This window comes from Bombina bombina, chromosome 5, assembly GCF_027579735.1.
Source record: "Bombina bombina isolate aBomBom1 chromosome 5, aBomBom1.pri, whole genome shotgun sequence".
NCBI lineage: Eukaryota > Metazoa > Chordata > Amphibia > Anura > Bombinatoridae > Bombina > Bombina bombina.
In genome coordinates this window covers 379,554,173-379,575,587 of record NC_069503.1, presented here as the reverse complement: position 1 = coordinate 379,575,587, position 21,415 = coordinate 379,554,173, and the positions used below count along the sequence as shown (strand labels likewise).

General features: G+C 36.5%; 1 protein-coding gene across 2 annotated transcripts in view; it reads right to left on the bottom strand.

Moving 5' to 3' along the window:
• Nucleotides 1-21,415, bottom strand: part of PLCL2 (phospholipase C like 2) — a 568,421-nt gene that overhangs the window by 274,024 nt on the left and 272,982 nt on the right. The gene's annotated exons all lie outside the window — the stretch shown is intronic.

Genomic DNA, 21,415 nt, shown 5'->3' with positions numbered 1-21,415 from the left:
GCTCACTTTTCAGCCGCGACTTTTCCATACCGCAGATCCCCTTACGTAAATTGCGTATCCTATCTTTTCAATGGGATTTTTCTAACTCCGGTATTTAGAGTCGTAGCTGAAGTGAGCGTTAGAAATCTAACGACAAAACTCCAGCCGCAGGAAAAAAGTCAGTAGTTAAGAGCTTTCTGGGCTAACGCTGGTTCATAAAGCTCTTAACTACTGTACTCTAAAGTACACTAACACCCATAAACTACCTATGTACCCCTACACCGAGGTCCCCCCACATCGCCGACACTCGATTAAATTTTTTTAACCCCTAATCTGCCGACCGCCAACTATTTTATCCTTATGTACCCCTAATCTGCTGCCCCTAACACCGCCGACCCCTATATTATATTTAGTAACCCCTAACCTGCCCCCCACAACGTCGCCGCCAGCTACCTACACTTATTAACCCCTAATCTGCCGAGCGGACCTGAGCGCTACTATAATAAAGTTATTAACCCCTAATCCGCCTCACTAACCCTATAATAAATAGTATTAACCCCTAATCTGCCCTTCCTAACATCGCCGACACCTAACTTCAATTATTAACCCCTAATCTGCCGACCGCAAAGCGCCGCCAGCTACGTTATCCTTATGTACCCCTAATCTGCTGCCCCTAACACCGCCGACCCCTATATTATATTTATTAACCCCTAATCTGCCCCCCACAACGTCGCCTCCACCTGCCTACACTTATTAACACCTAATCTGCCGAGCGGACCTGAGCGCTACTATAATAAAGTTATTAACCCCTAATCCGCCTCACTAACCCTATAATAAATAGTATTAACCCCTAATCTGCCCTCCCTAACATCGCCGACACCTAACTTCAATTATTAACCCCTAATCTGCCGACCGGACCGCACCGCTATTATAATAAAGTTATTAACCCCTAATCCGCCTCACTAACCCTATAATAAATAGTATTAACCCCTAATCTGCCCTCCCTAACATCGCCGACACCTAACTTCAATTATTAACCCCTAATCTGCCGACCGGAGCTCACCACTATTCTAATAAATGTATTAACCCCTAAAGCTAAGTCTAACCCTAACACTAACACCCCCCTAAGTTAAATATAATTTACATCTAACGAAATTAATTAACTCTTATTAAATAAATTATTCTTATTTAAAGCTAAATACTTACCTGTAAAATAAATCCTAATATAGCTACAATATAAATTATAATTACATTGTAGCTATTTTAGGATTAATATTTATTTTGCAGGCAACTTTGTAATTATTTTAACCAGGTACAATAGCTATTAAATAGTTAAGAACTATTTAATAGTTACCTAGTTAAAATAATTACAAAATTACCTGTAAAATAAATCCTAACCTAAGTTACAATTAAACCTAACACTATACTATCATTAAATTAATTAAATAAAATACCTACAATTACCTACAATTAAACCTAACACTACACTATCAATACATTAATTAAATACAAAACCTACAAATAACTACAATGAAATAAACTAACTAAAGTACAAAAAATAAAAAAGAACTAAGTTACAAAAAATAAAAAAATATATACAAACATAAGAAAAATATTACAACAATTTTAAACTAATTACACCTACTCTAAGCCCCCTAATAAAACAACAAAGCCCCCCAAAATAAAAAATGCCCTACCCTATTCTAAATTACTAAAGTTAAAAGCTCTTTTACCTTACCAGCCCTGAACAAGGCCCTTTGCGGGGCATGCCCCAAGAAGTTCAGCTCTTTTGCCTGTAAAAAAAACATACAATACCCCCCCCCCCCAACATTACAACCCACCACCCACATACCCCTAATCTAACCCAAACCCCCCTTAAATAAACCTAACACTAAGCCCCTGAAGATCTTCCTACCTTGTCTTCACCATACCAGGTTCACCGGTCGGTCCTGAAGAGCTCCTCCGATGTCCTGATCCAAGCCCAAGCGGGGGGCTGAAGATGTCCATGATCCGGTAGAAGTCTTCATCCAAGCTGGGCAGAAGAGGTCTTCCATCCGATTGAAGTCTTCATCCAGGCGGCATCTTCTATCGACATCCATCTGGAACGGAGCGGCAGCATCCTGAAGACCTCCGACGCGGAACATCCATCCTGGCCGACGACTGAACGACGAATGACGGTTCCTTTAAATGACGTCATCCAAGATGGCGTCCCTCAAATTCCGATTGGCTGATAGAATCCTATCAGCCAATCGGAATTAAGGTAGGAATATTCTGATTGGCTGATGGAATCAGCCAATCAGATTTAGCTCGCATTCTATTGGGTGATCGGAACAGCCAATAGAATGCGAGCTCAATCTGATTGGCTGATTGGATCAGCCAATCGGATTGAACTTGATTCTGATTGGCTGATTCCATCAGCCAATCAGAATATTCCTACCTTAATTCCGATTGGCTGATAGAATCCTATCAGACAATCGGAATTCGAGGGACGCCATCTTGGATGACGTCATTTAAAGGAACCATCATTCGTCGTTCAGTCGTCGGCCAGGATGGATGTTCCGCGTCGGAGGTCTTCAGGATGCTGCCGCTCCGTTCCAGATGGATGTCGATAGAAGATGCCGCCTGGATGAAGACTTCAATCGGATAGAAGACCTCTTCTGCCCCGCTTGGATGAAGACTTCTACCGGATCATGGACATTTTGAGCCCCCCACTTGGGCTTGGATCAGGACATCGGAGGAGCTCTTCAGGACCGATCGGTGAACCTGGTATGGTGAAGATAAGGTAGGAAGATCTTCAGGGGCTTAGTGTTAGGTTTATTTAAGGGGGGTTTGGGTTAGATTAGGGGTATGTGGGTGGTGGGTTGTAATGTTGGGGGGGGTATTGTATGTTTTTTTTACAGGCAAAAGAGCTGAACTTCTTGGGGCATGCCCCGCAAAGGGCCCTGTTCAAGGCTGGTAAGGTAAAAGAGCTTTTAACTTTAGTAATTTAGAATAGGGTAGGGCATTTTTTATTTTGGGGGGCTTTGTTGTTTTATTAGGGGGCTTAGAGTAGGTGTAATTAGTTTAAAATTGTTGTAATATTTTTCTTATGTTTGTAGATATTTTTTTATTTTTTGTAACTTAGTTCTTTTTTGTTTTTTGTACTTTAGTTAGTTTATTTCATTGTAGTTATTTGTAGATATTGTATTTAATTAATGTATTGATAGTGTAGTGTTAGGTTTAATTGTAGGTAATTGTAGGTATTTTATTTAATTAATTTATTGATAGTGTAGTGTTAGGTTTAATTGTAACTTAAGTTAGGATTTATTTTACAGGTAATTTTGTAATTATTTTAACTAGGTAACTATTAAATAGTTCTTAACTATTTAATAGATATTGTACCTGGTTAAAATAATTACAAAGTTGCCTGTAAAATAAATATTAATCCTAAAATAGCTACAATGTAATTATAATTTATATTGTAGCTATATTAGGATTTATTTTACAGGTAAGTATTTAGCTTTAAATAGGAATAATTTATTTAATAAAAGTTAATTAATTTCGTTAGATGTAAATTATATTTAACTTAGGGGGGTGTTAGTGTTAGGGTTAGACTTAGCTTTAGGGGTTAATACATTTATTAGAATAGCGGTGAGCTCCGGTCGGCAGATTAGGGGTTAATAATTGAAGTTAGGTGTCGGCGATGTTAGGGAGGGCAGATTAGGGGTTAATACTATTTATTATAGGGTTAGTGAGGCGGATTAGGGGTTAATAACTTTATCATAGTAGCGCTCAGGTCCGCTCGGCAGATTAGGGGTTAATAAGTGTAGACAGGTGGAGGCGACGTTGTGGGGGGCAGATTAGGGGTTAATAAATATAATATAGGGGTCGGCGATGTTAGGGCAGCAGATTAGGGGTACATAGGGATAATGTAAGTAGCGACGGTGTCCGGAGCGGTAGATTAGGGGTTAATAATAATATGCAGGGGTCAGCGATAGCGGGGGCGGCAGAATAAGGGTTAATAAGTGTAAGGTTAGGGGTGTTTAGACTCGGGGTACATGTTAGGGTGTTAGGTGCAGACGTAGGAAGTGTTTACGCATAGCAAACAATGGGGCTGCGTTAGGAGCTGAACGCGGCTTTTTTGCAGGTGTTAGGTTTTTTTTCAGCTCAAACAGCCCCATTGTTTCCTATGGGGGAATCGTGCACGAGCACGTTTTTGAGGCTGGCCGCTTGCGTAAGCAACTCTGGTATCGAGAGTTGAAGCTGCGTTAAATATGCTCTACGCTCCTTTTTTGGAGCCTAACGCAGCCTTTATGTGGACTCTCAATACCAGAGTTATTTTTATGGTGCGGCCAGAAAAAAGCCGGCGTTAGCTACGCGGGTCCTTACCGACAAAACTCTAAATCTAGCCGATAGTAAGCTGGAGCCAGTAAGACAAAACTGAAATGCTATAATATTGTTGTGGTGTCAAAGAACAAAACTAGCTATTTCACAAACAAAATGAAACCTAAAGAAGCAATTTTGCATATATTTTATAATCTGCAGCAGGTTATTGGGAACACATTAAAGGAACAACAATTTTAGAGTATACTATCTGTTTAACTTTCTATGCAGCAACCATTCTAGCTTTTTGCTATGATCAATCTAAATAACATTTGTGCCATATCAAGACAAATATGTGCAATTAAAACCACAGTAACGCAACAGAAATCAATAGCCCAGCGCATCAATCAGTACTTTATTTAGAGTGCCCTTTTATTGTGCACATAAAAGCATTAATTGGACACACTTTTAAACAATGTAAATTTGCTGAAACACTAGTAAATATAACTTAAAGGGATAGGAAAGTCAAAATTAAACTTGCATGATGATTCGATAAATCATGTATTATTAAATGTACTTCTGTTTTCAAATGTAATTTGTTCTCTTGGTATCCATTGCTGAAAAAAGAATATGTACATGTTCAACACTAGTGAGAGCTGGCTGATGATTGGTGCCTGTACACATTTGTCTATTGTAACTGGCTGACTAGATGTGTTCAGCTGGCTCTCAGTAGTGCAGTGTTGCCTTCAGCAAAGGTTAGCAAGGGAATGGAATACATTTAACAATATAAGTAAATTGGAACGTTGTTTAAAATTGTATTTTCTATCTGAATCCTGAAAGAAAAAAATTGGGTTTCATGTCCTTTTAAAGGGACATGAAACTCATTTTTTTTTCTTTTTTTGATTCAGACAGAGCATACAGTTTTTTAAAAAAAAGTTTCCATTTTACTTCTATTGTCAAATTTGCTTTGTTCTTATGGTACTCTTTATTGAAGAGATATCTAGATTGGTAATGTAAGCATATTTGCAGCAGTACATGGCAGGAAACAGTGTTGCCATCTAGTGTTTTTGCAAATGTATAACATTCTTGCAAAACTGCTGCCAAATAGTACCGCAGACACATGCACGCTCCTGAGCTTCCCTTCCTAGTTTTCAACAAAGGATACCAAGAGAACGAAAGACAAATTGATAATAGAAGTAAATTAGAAAGTTGTTTGAAATTTCATGATCTATTTTAATCCTGAAATTTGCTTTCACGTCTTTTTAATACAATTTATTTCAAACGCCATGAAATAATTTCTGAAAAAAGCCCAACTCTGTCGCACTATGTGATAAAGAATAATGTTGTAGGCATTAACAATACAAAACGTTTATTCATGCCATGTTGTACAAATGATAAAGAACTACATTTAAGGTAATGATGTTATTACATTATATTGGCATGTTTATTCAAGCAAATGTGTGTGGTTTTTTTCACTTTCAGCTTTAGTAACTGTTTTCTTTCATGCAATGTTAACCACATGAGCAGTTATTGTTACAACTGAGGATGCTTTCAAGAAGATTTGTTGACGCTGTCTTTTTTTTGCAAATCTGGCTAGACTCTAAGGAGACCACAACAAAGTTCTGACCCAGTGTAAACCTAAAACTATGGCAATGTAATATTTAAAGGGACACTCAATCAAAATGTAACTTTCATTATTCAGATACAGCATGCCATTTTAAACTTTCCAATTTACTTCCGTTAACAAAATGTTCACAGTCTTTTTATATTTAAAATTTTTGAGTCACCAGCTCCTACCGAGCATGTGCAAGAATAAGTGTGTATGCATTTGTGAATGGCTGATGGCTGTCACATGGTACGTGTATGCATTTGTGATTGGCTGATGGCTGTCACATGGTACAGGGGGAGTGGAAAAAGACATAACTTTTAAAATTGTCAGAAAAAAAATCTACTGCTCATTTTAAATTCAGATTAAGTGATATTGCATTGTCTTGTTATCTTGCATTTGTTGATTATGCAAATCTACTGTGTTGACTGGTCTTTTAAGGCCACTTTTAGAAGAAAAAAAAACTACTGGGAGACTGCAGCTGTTGTCCTACTTCAGAGCCAAAAGATTTAGCAGTAGCACTCTGCATCATGCCCAGGCTTCAAGAGCGGTATTTGTGCCAAAGAGAACGATTATTATCCAACTTAAAAATACATGTTGACACAACTAAAACATTTTATTTTGAGTACAAACCATCATGTCTTGTTGCCATTAAAGGCACAACTTTAAAAAGGACAGTAAACACCTTGAGATTCTAATATATAATATTTAATGTGATGGTAAATAATACCCGCATTCCATATCAATATCATTTTTATAATAACATGTAAAAGTAAACCGCAATATATACATTTTAATAATAAATGCTTAAATTTCTTATAATAATGTTTATCTCATGTACGTCCTGTTCATTGCCTCCTCCGCCAATATCTTCTCTTCTGTATTTTTATGATGTAACCAGTGGTCCCACCCACTCTATTGATGAGTTACTGAAATAAATAAATCTCTATAGAGCATGCACATATCCCCTGCTATACTGCCGCACATTGAAAACAGTGAGCCATACAGCTTGCAATTTGATTGGATGCCATACTAAAATGATGAGAGAGAAAAAAAAGGAGAGTAAGGAAGGGGACAGGAGAAGGATTACAAAAAACAAAGTAATATATGGTATACAACCAAGATCTTTGATGTTGTTTTCATTTATTAACAAAATTAAATTAATATTATTTGGTCACAAAGATTCTGTATTGAGAAAGTACTTAGCTAAAATTTACCATCACTTCAATGATGCATAATAAAGCAACTTTGCAATATACTTCTATTATTTATTGTGTCCCCTTTTTATTCTAAACAAGTGGTGGGTGGAGTTTGGCAATGGAAACACAACTGCAGCAAATAATATATAAATCAGTTTTAAAAATGTTTAGACGTGGCTGATACGTTGTTTTATAGCTACAGAAGTGTCTTGCAATTACAAGGTGTGTGCTGCCCCTTTAACAGAACAAATCACAATAAATACAGTGTAAATGTTACTGTACTTCCCTATAGGAACACAGATCAGCTCAAGGTTTATTTTACACAATTGGGAGCTACCATATACTGTATTTACAAATACATTTTTCATAGTTATTGTTCCTGGTCATCTCATTTTGGTGTTTAACCCCTTAATGACCACAGCACTTTTCCATTTTCAGTCCGTTTGGGACCAAGGCTATTTTTACATTTCTGCGGTGTTTGTGTTTAGCTGTAATTTTCCTCTTACTCATTTACTGTACCTACACATATTATATACCGTTTTTCTAAAGATACCATTATTTTCATCATATCTTATAATTTACTATAAAAAAATTATAAAATATGAGGAAAAAATTGAAAAAAAAACCCACACTTTTTCTAACTATGACCCCCAAAATCTGTTACACATCTACAACCACCAAAAAACACCCATGCTAAATAGTTTCTAAATTTTGTCCTGAGTTTAGAAATACCCAATGTTTACATGTTCTTTGCTTTTTTTGTAAGTTATAGGGCCATAAATACAAGTAGCACTTTGCTATTTCCAAACCATTATTTTTCAAAATTAGCGCTAGTTACATTAGAACACTAATATCTTTCAGGAATCCCTGAATATCCCTTGACATGTATATATTTTTTTTTAGTAGACATCCCAAAGTATTCATCTAGGCCCATTTTGGTATATTTCATGCCACCATTTCACCACCAAATGCGATTAAATACAAAAAATCGTTCACTTTTTTACTAATTTTTTCACAAACTTTTGGTTTCTCACTGAAATTATTTACAAACAGCTTGTGCAATTATGGCTTAAATGGTTGTAAATTCTTCTCTGGGATCCCCTTTGTTCAGAAATAGCAGACATATATGGCTTTGGTGTTGCTTTTTAGTAATTAGAAGGCTGCTAAATGCCACTGCGCACTACACGTGTATTATGCCCAGCAGTGAAGGGGTTAATTATGGAGCATGTAGGGAGCTTTTAGGGATAATTTTAGCTTTAGTGTAGTGTAGTAGACAACCCCAAGTATTGATCTAGGCCAATTTTGGTATATTTCATGCCACCATTTCACCGCCAAATGCGATCAAATTAAAAAAAACGTTAAATTTTTCACAATTTTAGGTTTCTCACTGAAATCATTTACAAACAGCTTGTGCAATTATCGCACAAATGGTTGTAAATGCTTCTCTGGGATGCCCTTTGTTCAGAAATAGCAGACATATATGGCTTTGGCGTTGCTTTTTGGTAATTAGAAGGCCGCCAAATGCCGCTGCATTTCACACGTGTATTATGGCTAGCAGTGAAGGGGTTAATTATGTAGCTTGTAGGGAGCTTGCAGGGTTAATTTTACCTTTAGTGTAGAGCTCAGCCTCCCACCTGAAACATGAGACCCCCTGATCACTCCCAAATAGCTCTCTTCCCTCCCCCACCCCACAATTGTCCCCGCCATCTTAAGTACTGGCAGAAACTCTGTCAGTGCTAAAATAAAAGCTATATTTGGGCTTTTTTGTGTGTTTTTTTTAGCATATTTACATATGCTGCTGTGTAGGATCCCCCCTTAGCCCCCAGCCTCACTGATCCCCCACCAAACAGCTCTCTAACCCTCCCCCTCTGCCTTAATGGGCGCCATCTTGGGTACTGGCAGCTGTCTGCCAGTACCCAGTTTAGTAAAAAAATGTGCCTTTTTTTTTTAAAAAATGCCCTTTTCTGTAGTGTAGTCCCTTAGCTGTTTATTTACAGCTTTCAAAACTTTTTAGTTTTTTACTTTTGACAGTTTATTTTTCTGTAGTGTAGCGGTTCCCTCCCGCTCTCGCCCCGTGCACGTGCCCGCCCGCCCGCCGCCTCCCATGCACACGCGCGCTCCCATGCGTGCTCCCGCCAGTCCCGCCCCCGATCCTGCCCCCCTCCACTCCACTCGGCACATCGATGGCCGCCCACCCGCCTCCCAGACTTGCTCCCACCCACCAACGATAACGGCCACCGATGTCCGGTGCAGAGAGGGCCACAGAGTGGCTCTCTCTGCATCGGATGGCCAAGGGGGGTTATTGCAGGATGCCTCGATATCGAGGCATCACTGCAATAACCGGAAAGCAGCTGGAAGCGAGCAGGATCGCTTCCAGCTGCTTTCCAGACCAAGGACGTACGCCACACGTCCTCGGTCATTAACTGTATTTTTTTTGAGGACGTGTGGCGTACGTCCTTGGTCATTAAGAGGTTAAGGAACAAGGTGACACATTCTACATTACAGAATTAATACACAAGATCAGAACTGGTTTATTATTATACAACTTAAAAAAGCAAAAGCTTATTTGAAGGTTAAGCCGAGATAGATTTGTCTGTCAGCCTACAGATCAATAATAAATCATTAGAAATTCCACGGTAATACCATGTGTAATACAAGACTTAACACTGCTGCATGTCAAGTGTTGTAACCAGAAACAAGCAAATTCAATTCTGTTTAATTATTTCACAAGTCCAATATGGAAGGATTGTATCAACCCCATAAATGCACACTTGGTATTTTCTGCAATTTTTATGTTAAAGGGACATTAAACTGCTGGGCACAACTACAAACGAATAGTAACTACTCACATGTATATTTTTTATCCTGTACCTGCAGCTCTTTTAAAAACCGTTCTCCTGTTTAAATAGCTTAAAGGTGCCAGATACTGAAGCTCCGCCTCATTGGACTGGGGGCGGCCATCTTGGAGCTCAGGTATTCTCACAGCCTGTGATATAATCTGTGCACACTAACAGATCAGTAATAATGCCTATTTTAATGTGTTTCAGGTTAGGGTGCATGATACAAGGCAGGAACTTTACATTTTTGCAGTGGCAGCATTGTTCTATAATAATAATGATGATAATAATAATGAGTTCTTTTTTAAATATATTTTGTGCAACTGTAAATCTGTGTAAAAATGCATACATGTAAAGCTGCTGCTTTGTATCATGTATCCTACATATATACACTACACCTTATACAGCTGTACAAAAAGGCAGCATTACTGATTTGTTGGTGTGCACAGCTTCTCTCACAGGCTGTGAGAATACCTGAGCTCTAAAATGGCAGCCCCAGTACAAAGAGGCGTAGCTTCAGATTAAAACAGGTGAACTGATTTGAAAAGAGTTGAGAACAGGATGGAATGCAATAATGTAGTGTGTAGTAGTCATTCTAAAGTAGCTGTGCCTGGCAGTTTAATGTCCGTTTAATCTTATCACAAGAAAGTCAGCAATTCTGCACTTTCTTAATATGAGTGCAATAACCTTTTATATTAGTATTTATTACTGACAAACGTTTGATGTCTGCAATGTAAACTGATAGAGAGAGGGCAAACACTAATAGTTTTCACAAGCTTTTTGCAAACCATCTTGAAACCAAAAATTAAAGTGAAGGTAATGTTTGACGAATCAGTGCCCGGTTTATAATAATCCTATTAAAAACAGGGGCACTTTAATTTATCAAACTTTACATTTCACTTGTTTTGTTCACTTACCTTTTAATCCTGACAGCTGCTGCAGCGCTTCCTCCGCCCGTTGCAAGCCTTTTTGCGGGTCCAAAATGACGAATCCAGCATCCTCCAATTACGGCGTTGCCTCAGGCCATGATTCCCCCGGGGGGAAAGCCGCGATTGGAGGAAGCCGGATTAGTAATTTCTGACGTATGAAGAGGTTTCTGACGGCCGGGGGAATCACTGGAGCGGCTGTCAGGATTAAAAGGTAAGTATTTGAACAAAACAAGTGAAATGTAAAGTTTGATGAATTAAAGTGCCCCTGTTTTTAATAGGATTATTAAAAGCCGGGCACTGATTCGTCAAACATGTCAGACACAAATACATTTATTACTACTAATGACTGTTTACAGTTTTGTTTAAGTCACCATCCTTTATACCAAGATCTCATAAGATCATAATGCAATCCCACAAGATTATGTCAAAATGCCATAAAATTAGAGTAAAACAAAGTGTAAACGTAGCACTGATGATGCGGATTCACTATTTTGTATTTATCATGTAAATTAAAGCAGGGAGATCTGCTCAGCAAGCACTTACTTTAGAGAGATTATCTCAGATTAAAAAGACAAACCCAGATATTTATCATTAATCTTTTTTCTTTTTAACAAATGCATTACGGATGTAGTAGAAATTATGTTCAGGAAAGTGTCCCTTTAATGTCTGTGTTCTTACAAAAACAAGAGTTAAACAAGTTACCTCTTATATCCAAACATTAAAGGGAATGAAACTCAAAAGTTTTCTTCCATGATTCAAATAAACAACTTTCCAATTTACTTCTATTATCTATTTTGTTTCATTCTCTTGTTATCTTTTGTTCAAAAATAATACCTAGATAGGCTCAGGAGCTGGGAGCTAGCTGCTGATTAGTGGATGCACATATCTACCTCTTGTCATTGGCTTGCAGATGTGTTCAGCTAACTCCCAGTAGTGCATTGCTGCTCCTTCAAGAAAAGATATCAAGAGAATAAATCAAAATTGATAAAAGAAATAAATTGGAAAGTTGTTTAAAATTGTTTGCTCTATGTGAATCATGAAAGAAAAAATCTGGGTGTCGTGTCCCTTTAACAGCAGATAATAAAATAATTTATAGAAAACAACTGTATCATTATAAATAAATAAAACAAATGAGATTAGACTTCTACTGAAACCTCTCGTCTCCCTCTTCTGCTCAATGAGACTGTATAAAAAGCTAACATATTATACTGACAACGGTATTATTATTATTATCAGGTATTTGTAGAGCGCCAACAGATTCTGCAGCGCTGAACGGTATTCATTTCCACACAAATCATAAATGTATCCACTCTCCATCCGTCCGTAGATTAGATCTTTGACTACCGGGTAACACTAAGCAAACACCCCGTACATTAATACACTTGATTAGAACTGTGTTTTTATTAGAACCCCACATTTACTGGCGATGTGAGTCATTTTTAAGACAAATTGCACGTAGACTTCTGGAAATAATGCATTTATAGTAGTTTTTAGGTTTCTGTGGTTTTCATATCCTCTTCCAAAAAAATAAAAAAAATTATATATATATATAATGATATAGCAGAATATAGTCTTAATTAAATTTACAATTGGTTTTAAACTTACACTTTGATAGCAAATAATATGGCATTGGTCAGACTAAATTACCAGCTTGTAAGAGGTAGCAGATTCCTATGTATATGACCAAAGTCTGATTTTGTCCCAAATACAAATAGTATAGTACTCTTGGTAAAACATGTTTAAGCAGACATCCTCAAACTTGGCCCTCCAGAGGTTTTGGAACTACGTTTCCCATGATGCTCAGCCAGCATATCAGATGGCTGAGCATCAAGGGAAATGTAGTTTCAAAACCTCTGGAGGGCCAAGTTTGAAGATGTCTTTGTTAAATGAACAGTAATCACTTTCATATTGTAATATAAAATGTTTATTATGTTAATAGAAAAAAAAACAAAAAAACGTTGCAATAATAATTGTCTTCAGCAGGGTAAACTTTCCCCTTTGAATAAACAGATCTGGAATATTAGTGATATTTTAGATGGAGTTTAATTCATCAGTTGTTATGAATATGGGCTATAACTTGTTAATATAGTTAAAAGGTTTAAACTGTTCCCCAATCAGAGTTCTTACCTTTAGGCACTTATGTTGTAGCTAGAGCGCTGATTGAACAATGATTCAAATCATTAGCTCACAGAAAAGCTGGCTTTTTACGTGGGCGGCCGGATCGTGGGGTATTTGAATTTCAGAGCTATATTAAAAAGTAAGTTACAACTGGTGAATTCAACTCCATCTAAAATATTGCTAACTTTCCAGACCGTTTTTTTATAAAGGGCTTTAGAGTTTACCGTAACTTTAAGTTCAAACATGGTGGCCCCCATTACTTTATAGAAACTCAGTTGAATTTAGAGAACCAACTATAATTGTTAAATTATAAGGATTAAAATGACAGGAAATGGAGACAAAATAGATAATGAAAGTATACTGCAAAGTTGTTGTTTTTAACTACATATAACTAAAACTTTTATATTCTCCTATTCTGGGATCTGAAGGTGCACAGAAAAATGGCTTCCCAAGCCTAACCCTGCTACATATATGTCACTAACTGTTTAAAGCAAAGTGAAGAAGATATTATACGGCTATATAAAGGAGGTTTTGTTAATAAAGCGAGAGTGGCTAGTGTGTACTCCAGTAACAAGTCAGGATTGACTTCTCCAAATAAGGCAAGTGGTAAGAGGAGTTTGGCTACTGACAAAAATGCAGCAAACAAGTTAAGTCAAGTCATTCAAAATATTTTCAAACTCACCTAGTATGTTAATTTTAGAGACTGCAGAAAAGTTGCTTCCTGGCTCTTTAAAAGAACATTGGAAAAGGTTCACAAGTCATTTATAGGACAGTTTACTGCATCTTATGAGTTTTTTTTTTTGTTTTGTTTTGTTTTAATGTGCCACAGTTTTTGTTTGTTTTTTAATGTATCTTTGCTGGAAAAAAACAATATAAGAGAATGAATTAAAGCATTGGGATCTTCTTTAATTGACCAGTTATCTTACATTTAGTAATATAAACATTTAAAGGGACATAAAAGTGCAAAAAATAAAATTATCTAATGATTTGGAGACTTATTATGGCACTATTACTTGCATACATGTGTTTAACCCCTGCAGCTCCAAAAGATTATTGTACTAATGGGAACTAGCAGAACACTTTTAGTTAGCCAACAACAAGTAGCATATATGTGTAGCCACCAATCAGGAGCTAGCTCCCAGGAGTGCATTGAGGGGAAAAATACATTTGATAAAAGATGTAGATAGAAAAGTATATTAAAGCTACCTTCTCTATCTGAGCCAGGAAAGTTTAAATTAGGAATGTATGTCTCTTTAATAAAAAACATTTCATATAATGTGTAAACCAAACTGGGTTGTCCTGACAGTTTAGGGGGAGACTCTTCTCTTTCATCATGCTTAATAAGAATATAGTCTAACAAGTTGTCTTTAATGAGTTCCTATATAACCTCTAGCCCACTTGACTCATGTTAACAGCTTCCTAAAGGAGACTGCTAGTGACAGTAGGTGAGTCATGGCAAAAACCAAACGTGATCGTGCCAGGGTTTGTAACGAGTACTTGGAACATTATGTAAGTGTGAAATGCTATGCTTTTTTTATTCTACTTTTAGAGTTCAATTTGGCACATTCATCAGAAACAAGAGACACATACAAGTCATCTTTACATGGCAATGTCACCCACAGCTATTCGTAAAACAGCACAGCTTTGTCAAAGTTAAAGGGACAGTGTACTGGAAAATTTGTTTCTCCTTAATGTGTGTCTAATTACTAGTTATACCAGCTGCAGAGTTTAAAATGAATGGGAAATTATTCCTTTATTGATATTTATGTATATGAAATTATTGTTTCTACTAACTGAAACCACAGCCCAATACAGGGCTAGATTATGAGTGGGGCGCTATTTATTGCTCCTGCTCGCACGTTAATTCCGCTAGAATTAAGCTGGGTGTGCGGCTATTACAAGTTGAAAGTAAAAAGTTTTTGCTTGTGCACTAACCAGACACAGGAAAAAAGACAAAGTTAGAATACTGCAACCGTGTTAACGTATTCCTCTATAGATTTCAATGGAGTGTGAAAAGTAGAAAAAAAAAACAAGTCGTGCAAACCCGATTGTGTTTAACCAAGTGCGCTAACCTGACATTAAATATGAATGTTTCACATTCCAATGTTGTTCACATAGCAGAATATGATCTATTTATTCATAAATACATATTTTTATATATATGATGGTATTTTGGTAAAAAAAAAAGGGTTTATATGATTACTTAAAACTCCAGTCCTCTCTTGAATAGAACATACCCAATAAGGACTATCTGGATTGCCTGAAAGACTGGGGGGATATTTAAGCCTGGTGGCCAGGTGTTGTATTTCCCAACAGTAAGGAATGAAGTTGTGGACTCTTCCTGCCTTATGGAAATAAATATATATCTATATATTTATATTAAAGCCATTTTTGGTTCAGCACCTGGGTAGTGTTTGCTGACTGGTGGCTAAATGTGTTTCATATCCCTTTAAATTAAATTGAGCTGGTGCAAACGTGTTTACTTTCAACTTGTAATACGCGTGCAAACACCAGCAATAAACCACTTTTCACTGTTGCACAGCAGTTAGCGCACCACTCGTAATCTAGCCCACAGTGGGCTGATCTTGAAGGTAGAGTATACCACATTATGTTATCTTTCTAGTTATTTACACAAAGTCCTCCTTATCTTTATTACTGTTTACTCAAAGGCCAATACTTAGGTCCCAGTGATCGAAAGTGCTACGAGATATTAAAAAGGGATCTGTTGCATCTTGAGAAAGCCAGCAAACTATTCAAAAGGGCTAACAGTACTGGTTAAAGTCGGCATCGCAAGAGGCATTTTACTATACATTTCAGTGGGTGCCGATGCTTCTCTAATACTGAAGATATTGCCACCTACATCGAAGGTAATACAATTACTTAATCCCTGTTCTTACAATACAATAGTGAGTAAAACATACCCACAATCCCCCAGCTCCTATAGGTGTATTATTGATATATGGTATTCATATATACAATGTTTAATGCATATGTATTATATAGTATAATGTTAGAATATATATAAACTGTAAGCGTGATTGTAAAATATTTTATTGTTTCCTTAGGCTTTTATTTTTACTTATTTTAAGATTGCGATGAAACATTCTCAATATTCATATTTCCGTCATATTTATAATGTGATTACGTGTTCACAATACTCATATTTATTAATTTTATATATAGATATATTAATATAGAACACGTTTGCTACAGTGCGATCACAGTATTATAAGTAAAACTTGATAGCGCCATTGCGATTGCAAAACTATGAAATATGAATCCTGCCAACGCACAATCACATTCTCAATATAATGGAAATATGAATATTGAGAACACGCAATCACAATCTTAAAATAAGTGAAAATACACAACTAAGGACACAATAGAAGATTAGTACGATCGCGCTTACAGTTTACATACGTTTTCTATCATTATATTATACAATCCTCAGCTCCTATAGTTTTAATAGGAAGTTGTTGTTTTTTTGTCTTTATTAACAAAGTAGATCACAGACATGATGAATATGAAGGCTTTCTGTGGGAGTCTACTGGGCGTTCCATGGGAGTAACCTGTATTTTAATGAGGAAACATTTTCATGGGTTTCTAATATTCAATGTCCTCCATCTTAGCTATAACTTTTCAGCCATATTAGTCTCGCCAGCTTTTCAGCGGTGATATTTCCCAGAGTGACAAATCTAGTGAATTTTCAGTGAAACTGAATTTATATATGCATACATTGATGCATTGCAAATGCATAGTCTATTTTGTGTAAAAAAGCTTTAAAGACAGACCCCCCCCCCTACATTGCAGCTAAGTGGTGATGTTGGCGGACTTTTGCTGAAGTTGCAATCCCCATTATATCCTAAGGGACACACATTGCCACTCGTCAGCACAAAAAGGTTCAGCCCACTTTTTAGACGGACTGTGAGCCTGGCGAACACAACCAGGAAATTTCTCGTCTAACTAACAATGTTTTGAATATCGGGGCCCCAGAGAGAACAATGGAAAAGGAACATTTTAGTATCTCTCTGTCACAGACCCCCACTGGGAGCATTATTTTATTTAAATATTCTTGTTTCCATGGTTTTTATGTAACCAGAACTTAAAGGGCCACTAAACCCAAAATCTTTCTTTCATGATTCAGATAGAGAATACAAATTTAAACAACATTACAATTTACTTATATTATTTATTTTGCTTAATTTTTTTAAGATATCCTTAGTTAAAGAAAAAGTAATGCACATGGATGAGCCAATCACACGAGGCTTCTATGTGCAGCAACCAATCAGCAGCTACTGAGCATATCTAGATATGCTTTCCAGCAAAGAATATCAAGAGAATAAAACAAATTAGATAATAGAAGTAAATTAGAAAGATGTTTAAAATTACATTCTCTTTCTAAATCATGAAAGAAAAAATGTGGGTTTCATGTCCCTTTAAGTTCAGAAATGTTTAATATGGGTGGGGATAAAATAGGCAAATTCAGCTATTTCAAATGAGAAAATAAAAGTGAAGGAGCTCTTTGTAAACAATTTTATACACTCCAAAAGGTTAAATGGATAATTGGGAACACATTAAAAGGGAGAAAATATTAGTGTACACTGCCCATTTAATGAATTATTAAAGGTTATGGGTTTGCTGATGTGATTGCCAGAAGGTACCCAACAAAAAGGATAATAAAAAATATATTTATCCTCTAATGCTGGAAAAAAAGTCAAACATAAAGGGAACTACGGAACTACGGAAATGATACTGTAAAAAGTTTCTTTATAATGTACACCCAATTACTTGTTATAATAAATGTGGAGAATTCAATGTATAGGAATTACTCCATTTGGTTTATGTTTGCATTTGAGATAGCTGTTTTTGCTCATGAATACATCACCCAACATTTTCAAGTGCATGCTCATTTAAATGGACTGAGCCTGCAGGAACAACAGCCCTACTTGTATTATCTCTCTAGATATACACAAAGGCCAATAATTAGGTATCGAAATGATAATCATGGGTGGGTGTTTAACGAGCAAAAACAGCTATTTAATATACAAATCTCTTGCTGCCACCCCCACTACAGTGTTGATTTCTCTTGAATTTTGCTTAAAAACATAATTTATGCATACCTGATAAATTAATTTATTTCATGTTAGCGATCTATTATTCCTGGGAATTACTCTTCCCTACCACTAGAAGGAGGCAACATTTTCAGAACCCCAAAGAGCTCTATAAAACCCCTCCCACCTCACAAGTTTCTTAGTCTAACATATAGCCAAGCAAAAGGAGGTAGGAAAAGAAATAAGAACTAAATAAAAGGAGCAGAGGAAAAAAAGATGTGCGCAAGAAAAAAAGCAACACCAGAAAAACACAGGGTGGAGTCTCATGGACTCTCAACACCATGAAAGAAATTAATTTATCAGGTAAGCATAAGTTATGTTTTCTTTCATACAGGTGGTGAGAGTCCATGATCCATTACTCCTGGGAACTAATACCCAAGATGTGGAGTCCATGAGTAATGAGATATGGGCGGGATTTAAAAAAACATATTATTTTCACTGAAAAACTAAGTCCTCAACTGCAAAAGAACCCAAAAAGGGCATTTTAAATGCACTTAAAATGAATCAACAGGCAAAAATAAATCAAACTGAAACAACTGCTTGAAGGACTTTCCTACCAAAGGCTGCCTCAGAAGAAGCAAAAACATCAAAATGGTAGAATTAGTAAAAGTTTTCAAAGAAGACCAAGTAGCAGCCTTGCTTGAAAGCATAAGAAGTGGTAACTGATCTTGTAGAATGAGCAGTAATCCATTTAGGTGGAGATTGACCTGCCTCCAAGTAAGGCTTGTGAATAGGGATGGGCAAATGTTTCGCTACAATCGAAAAATGAAATGAATTTTAACACATTCGTTTGTTCGAATTGAATTTTGAATATTTACATAACATTCTAACATTCGATTTTTGAAAATATTTGTTACGAAAAATCCGAATTTATATTTGTAATAGTATTTCTAATGCTTTCTTTAAATGTAATATTCGAATTATGCAATATTCTATATAGAAACATTCAAAATGATATATTTGTATCTATTATGTATCAATTTACTAGTAGATTATCTAGCACATGAACTATTGAACTTCTGAATAGTATTTGTTAAATAGAATGTTAAATTCGAAATTTCGAATGTGGGCATTCAATCTAATTATAAACATTCAAATTCGAAAGTGACATTCGAAAACTGTAAATAGCATTCGATTATAAAATTTTTAAGAATATTCGTTCTTATCAACATTCGGATTTATAATTCGAATTTCGGTAATAACATTCGTTCTAACATTCAAATTCGTAAATTTACACATTCGCCCATCCCTACTTGTGAATCAAAAAGTTTCAACCAAGGGGCCAAAAAAACAGCAGAAACTTCCTGTCCTTTCCTAGACCCAGAAAAGTTAACAAACAAACTAGAAGTCTATCTGAAATCCTTAGTAGCATCAATATAATACTTTAATGCTCTAACAACATCCAAATTATGTAAAGATCTCTCCAAAGCTAATTGGGATAAGGACACAAAGATGGGACAACAATTTCCCGACTGATATTGTCTGAGGACACAACTTTAGGCAAGACATCAAATTTAGCCCTTAAAGGGACACTGTACCCAATTTTTTTCTTTTCTAATTCAGAAAGAGCATGCAATTTTAAGCAACTTTTTAATTTACTCCTATTGTCAATTTTTCTTCGTTCTCTTGCTATCATTTTTTGAAAAAGAAGGCATCTAAGCTTTTTTTTGGTTTCAGTACTCTGGACAGCACTTTTTTATCGGTGGATGAATTTATCCACCAATCAGCAAGGACAACCCAGGTTGTTCACCAAAAATGGGCCGGCATCTAAACTTACATTCTTGCATTTCAAATAAAGATACCAAGAGAAAGAAGAAAATTTGATAATAGGAGTAAATTAGAAAGTTGCTTAAAATTTCATGCTCAATCTGAATCACGAAAGAAAAATTTTGGGTACAGTGTCCCTTTAAGACTGCATTATCCTAATGAAAAAATTAGGTTAGAAGGATCACAAGAAAGAGCAGACAATCCAGTGACTCTTCTAGCAGAAGTGATGGCCAAAAGAAAAGAAAAAAAAAACTTCCAAGTAAGAAGCTTAATACAACATAAACAATTATATCCCCTTAAAAAAAGCTCTTGGGAATGGAAAACAATACCCCCTCCTGAAATTAATAAATTTAAGGTGTGCTAATCTGAAACAAAAGTATAGCAGGAGACAAGTAGACTCCACACCCAAAGCCTGAATAGCGCTTAGCAGAGTAGAAGAACGAGTGCGAAAACTTCACTGTTTAAAAAGGAAAATTAGAGCACCAAAACCTTATGTGCGTACTAAAGGGCATATGTGCACTAACCTGACACGTGCTGAACCAAAAGCTAAAGTGTGGGAAAAAAACAAACGCTCCTGAGCGCACGGAAAAAAAAAACATATGGTAAAAAATACAAACTAAAGCCAAAAAAATCTGATGCGCACATATTTTTTAAAGGAGAATAAAAATATATATAAAGATTCTGTCGCAAGGCTACAGTTGCAAGAAAAACATAATTTATGCTTACCTGATAAATTTATTTCTCTTGTAGTGTATTCAGTCCACGGGTCATCCATTACTTATGGGATTATATCTCCTTCCCAACAGGAAGTTGCAAGAGGATCACCCAAGCAGAGCTGCTATATAGCTCCTCCCCTCACATGTCATATCCAGTCATTCGACCGAAACAAGACAAGAAAGGAGAAACCATAGGGTGCAGTGGTGACTGGAGTTTTAATTAAAATTTAAATCTGCCTTAAAAGACAGGGCGGGCCGTGGACTGAATACACTACAAGAGAAATAAATTTATCAGGTAAGCATAAATTATGTTTTCTCTTGTTAAGTGTATTCAGTCCACGGGTCATCCATTACTTATGGGATACCAATACCAAAGCTAAAGTACACGGATGATGGGAGGGACAAGGCAGGAACTTAAACGGAAGGAACCACTGCCTGTAGAACCTTTCTCCCAAAAACAGCCTCCGAAGAAGCAAAAGTGTCAAATTTGTAAAATTTTGAAAAAGTGTGAAGTGAAGACCAAGTTGCAGCCTTGCAAATCTGTTCAACAGAGGCCTCATTCTTAAAGGCCCAGATGGAAGCCACAGCTCTAGTGGAATGAGCTGTAATTCTTTCAGGAGGCTGCTGTCCAGCAGTCTCATAGGCTAAACGTATTATGCTACGAAGCCAAAAAGAGAGAGAGGTTGCTGAAGCTTTTAGACCTCTCCTTTGACCAGAGTACACGACAAACAGGGAAGAAGTTTGACGAAATTCTTTAGTTGCCTGTAAATAGAACTTCAGGGCATGGACAACGTCCAGATTATGCAAAAGTCGTTCCTTCTTTGAAGAAGGATTAGGACATAAAGATGGAA